Genomic DNA, 5,205 nt, shown 5'->3' with positions numbered 1-5,205 from the left:
CGGACTTAAGAAGAGACACCATATCCAAATAAGTATATAGTTTTGGCAATACCGGCCATGACCTTCTTCCTCTGTGCGGATGCACACATATTCCCCAAACTCTTACGGGAATGTCTTTCACGAGTAATGTGGGTGATGTGGTGGGACACTGCGAATGTAGTGTGTGGGCATTCAATTTCAGAATGTGGGTCTCGCGGGAGGCGTCTGCGAGATAGTCCCTGCTGTCGCGCCATCCTCTGAGCCCTCGGTAGCTCAGCTGGATAGAGTGTCTGCCACGTAAGCAGGAGATTCCGGGTTCGAGTCCCGGTCGGGACACACATTTTCACCTGTCCCCGTTGATACATATCAACGCCCGTCAGCAGCTGAAGCTATTAATATAATTCTAATTGAGAGCAGATGTTCGGTATGTCATCTAAAAATAAGAATTAGAAGAAGAAGCAGCAAAAGGACACGAAGTGGACCTAGATTGGCTACTCATCACCATTCGAAACCAAGGGATGGCAATAAATATTCTGTTTTTTGCTTCTGATTTCAGATGCGCAGCTGCCGGTTCTACAAGAGAGGCAACAATATATCTACCAGGAGTAGCACACAAGCCTACGCCGTATCAGAATTAGGTGCAGGCATGTTATTCAAGCGAGAAGGCTTCTGTAAAGGCTTCATGACAATCTGTGCATGTACACCTCGCTGACTAATGTTTTATCAGATGAGCTTGTTTATTTTCGGATAGTTAGATTCGAGGTTAAAATTTGATTTTACCTTCACCATATTAAATATATCCATTAAATTGGTTTTAATGATACATATTGTTTCAAAGGTGTTATGTGGGGAGACTGCAGGAAGTATGTTATGGTTGTGCTTGGCCCTGCATGCAGGACCGCGACTTTCAATGTGGGCAGCACTGTTATCAGAGTCGGTGTTACCGGACAGTCCCGACTCAAGTTGAATCAACTACGATACCGTGATGGATTACATCAGCACAGCTAAACTTCCAGGAGACAAGTTGTTTCCTTATTGAGCCACGGAAGTACGAGAAACATTAAATACTTTTCATCTGATAATTAAAGTGCTTGACTTTACTAATTCGTCCTTGAATGATGCGTTCCCCACTTCGTGACTTCAGTAACTACAGTTGAACTTTCTTCACGATTTCTACCGTTCAGTTCGACTAATTATTGATTTAGTGCCCACAGGCGGCACTTCAGTTTAGACATTGGTACATCCGAATAACGTTAGTTAACAAATTTAAACCTTTTCTGCATCTGTTTTGTAAATGGGTGGATATACCTAATTTTGGGATGCTGAATACATTGGTAAAATCAGTTTTTCTCCATGACGTCGCATTTCGTAGATACACAGCAGAAAAAAATGGTAATAGCGAAAATTGACACAATTAAGTCAAACAAAAATACACATTCAGAACGTTTGAAAACAATACTATGTTGTATGTACAGACGGGCATGATGCCAATAAGTGGTCCAAATTGGTTCAGAAGGTATTTTCACCTCTAATCGTCTTTGGCTTTTGAAAAATGCGACGACGGGGCTCTTCTTTTGTTTGCCGTTTCATCACTCTTCCTAACACGAGCCCAACAGTAGTCACCCATTATCGAAGGGTTCCAATGGCCTTGGTAACGGTGTTCCATGGTAAGAATGTCTTGGTGCAAGCGTTCACCACGCTCATCGCTTATGTCCTTATAGTTCTCCAACAGATCATTCACAATGGTAACATAGTTTTTCTCCTTTCTGTTACCCAAAAAGCCCTTCGCAATTGTTTTAAAAGGAGACCAAGCAGCTAATTTATATCTCCGAGTTTGGTATCAAAGGTTCGATCTTTCAGCAATTTTCTTATTTGTGGTCCAGCAAATATACCCTCTTTCAGCTTTCCCTCATTAAATTTGTGAAACAATGCTCTTGATAATGCCCACCTTGATATGAAGGGGAGGAAAAATTAGTTTATCGGACTAAACCAATGGAGTATTGTTCACATTTACGTTTCCAGGAACGTATGACTTCCTTATAGGCCATTCCTTGACTGTATATTGGTGTCCCAAAGGCGCACAAAGCAGCAGTATTTCGTGAATACAGCCTGTAAACCTGTAAGGAGTGCCACAACTTTTAAATCACAGCATAGCTGCCATTCATGGTCCTTATATTTGATTGCCTCTAGCAGCAAAGCCATGATTTCAAAAGTTTCTTTCGTGTCTATTAGGTAAGCCAAAGGTACCGATGGAAATGCATTGCTATTGTGCAGTAATACTGCTTTCAAGCTCGTTTTACTGGTGTCAATAAATAGTCGCCCCTCCTGTGGATTATGTTGTACATCTAGCTGCATCATCAGACCATTGACATCTCTACATACACACATTGAATTCTGCATATCGAAATATTGAACGAAGGAAGCACCTCTTGATCTGAAACAGGAAATTTTTGTCCCTGGAGCTAGAAGGTTCCGCTGTTGCACTCTCGACCCCAAGAGTTCAGTTTGCTGCTTCTAAAGTTTTAGATCGCGAACCAAATCGTTCAGTTCATTTTGTTTAAAGAGCTGAGGTGAAGAGTCATGATATTGAGGGTGGTACTCTTCTTATCATGGGCAACAGGCAAATGCACTGAAAATACATTTGGATATATTATTTTGTGTCTAGTTTTGCTTGAATGTCCAGAAATATTTGTAAGACAGAAGTAACAGTCTGAATAATGGTCTTAAGGCTCTCACCACACCATCGGAACAGCGAATGGCATGGCTCGGCGTTTTCCTTTCAACTACTAGGTTAAGGTTGTAGTAGGGGTTACGCAGGCAATATGAGGTGCAAAATTTTTATCTTGATCACCAACAGGACAATCAAAATAAAATTTATATGCCTTCTTAAACAAATCAGTGATTGGTTTTCTTTGGGATTTTGGACTGAATTTCCCACACACATCAGAAAAGTTGTCAGCGTGGTTTAGAGAGCAACTAGATTTACTAGTTGTGAATTTTCTTAGTGTAAGTTTTAAACACAAAAAGTTAGCACTGCCTTTCACAGGAAATACTTACTGAGGATCTCTTTCACACCACTGGATTACCACACCAACCATTTACTGACGATCTGTAGATTTCCTATCTCTCCTCTGCAAATCAAAAGAGAAGAACATCAAAAAGCGAAATACTGAATATGAAAATGAAAATCCTTTAAAATCTCAAAAACGGTACGTGCTAGAACATTTTACAAAGTATATTAGAATTTGACGCACAAAAATACGTACTAGTTGATGTATCACATCCCAAATGCAAAATTAATCGTGGTCAAATGGCTGTTGACTTGTGAAATCTGTTAGGCGTCGAGCCTAACCATTTGTAGTTGGCATTAATGCACGGATCGATAAGTCTAGTAAGTCATTAACCTAATTAAGTTTAATGTTTTGCATTCACCGAGAATTGTACTTTAAAAGCTGTTTTGTTACCTTTATTGTTTGAAAAGTGTGATTTCGTTTTATCAGGTTCCGAGACTTTTCAGAATAAAATGCAATTCCATTCGGCAGTAGCTTGATGGGGTATTATTATAAATTGTTTTGTTGTAAGATTTATTAAGACTTTCAGCTACATAGTGCGCATTGGTACACACCTTATTGTACAGAATAATAATATTGGTATAATTTAGAGAGTAATTTTGAGTGCCCCTCGTTTATTGTACCTAGCGACATGCCACGATCTGACGGAATACAGGGAATATCAAACCTTTTGGGAGAAATTGAAACAGATTATAGTGGGTCCACCACCGATTATATTGGAATAGAGAATCCGTGGTCGGAAAAGCATATTTGTTGTGTTATAGACATACACAGCATACATAGTACAACAGCAACGTACCTCATAGTAATTGTTCAAAGCGACTACTGCCTTAGTGCATGTATTACAACGGCTCATGCGGTTCCTTCGCGCTCTCGCAAAGACCACCGTGGGTGTTGTACACTGGAACAGGCAGCGCGTGATAAACAGCGTACACCCGTCACCACCAAACATACTGACGCAACTCAAATAATAACGCGTGTGCCATGTGCCCATGTGCTGCACGCACACTACTATTCGTGGTGTCACTAGTCCATTGCATTAGAAGGCTTGTTACGTCTCTATGGTGAGGTACGCTACTGTGTACAATGGATGACACACAGAGATCGAACGTTTCTCGTCGGGAGAGTCGCATGTAATGCATGTAATGTACGATGAGGCAGGATGCAGCGCCTGTAAAGCAGTACGAATGTACAGGGAACGCTGTCGCAACAGAAGCCATCCTAACTGGAAGAAGTTTATTTCAGTGGATACCAATTTACTAGAAACGGGGTCGTTCACGCACAGAGAGCTGGCCAACATTCCACCTTAAGACATGTCTAATCACCAGACTTGGAAGAGATGGTATTGGATGGTGTGGCGGACCACGCAGCAGTGTCTTTCAACTTGCCCGTGAATCGTACAATTTGGAAAAGGTAGTGCTGGAACAGGTACTAAACCCTGTCATAAAGAGCATGTGTAAGCACTGGGACCCAGGGATTTTGAGGCCCGTGTTCACTTCTGTCATTAGATTATCTACCATGGTGCTGCAATGCCGGATTTCGTACAGTTTGTATTGTTCGCGTTTGAGGCCTGATTCACATCATGATGGTGTTTTCAACAGCTGCAACAGCCATGTCTGGAGTGTGGACAACCCAGACGCCATCGATGTCGGTGGCCACGAGCAGCGATTCTATGGCAACGTACGGGCGGGCATTGTCCCACAACATGTAATAGGAACGTAATTGTTGCACCGTCATTTGAGTGGTCCTTGTTACCTGGTGTTCCTGCGAGACGCGCTGCTTCAGTTGTTGGAGAGTGTACCCCTTGTTGTCCACTGAAAGGATGTAGTTTCAAGACGACGGTGCACAGCCCACTTCGCCGTTAGTGTCCGCGAGCACCTCAACAAAACGTACCCTCACCGTTGAATTGGAAGGAGAGGTCCTGTCCTATAGACAGTGTGGTCGCCGTATCCCACATCTGCGCACTTTTCCCTCTGGGGTTACGTCAAGGTGTTGGTGTATGAAACCCCTGTAGAAGCGGATAATGACCTGCTTCTTAGAGTTCAAGCTCTATATTTCCTGGTACAACGTACGCCAAGGACCTTTGAAAGAGTGTGACGGAACTTCATGTGACGTTCGCATACATGCACTGAGACAGGCGGTCACCACTTTGAAC

The 5,205-nt window shown here is 42.3% G+C and overlaps 1 non-coding gene across 1 annotated transcript; it reads left to right on the top strand.

Moving 5' to 3' along the window:
* Positions 1-240: 240 nt before the first annotated feature.
* Positions 241-315, top strand: Trnat-cgu. The gene has a single exon. It is a non-coding gene; the product is annotated as a tRNA-Thr (tRNA).
* The last annotated feature ends 4,890 nt before the right edge of the window (positions 316-5,205 follow it).

The sequence above is a fragment of the Schistocerca americana genome, chromosome 6 (genome assembly GCF_021461395.2).
Source record: "Schistocerca americana isolate TAMUIC-IGC-003095 chromosome 6, iqSchAmer2.1, whole genome shotgun sequence".
Classification (NCBI taxonomy): Eukaryota; Metazoa; Arthropoda; class Insecta; order Orthoptera; family Acrididae; genus Schistocerca; species Schistocerca americana.
This window is presented reverse-complemented; position numbering and strand designations above follow the sequence as displayed.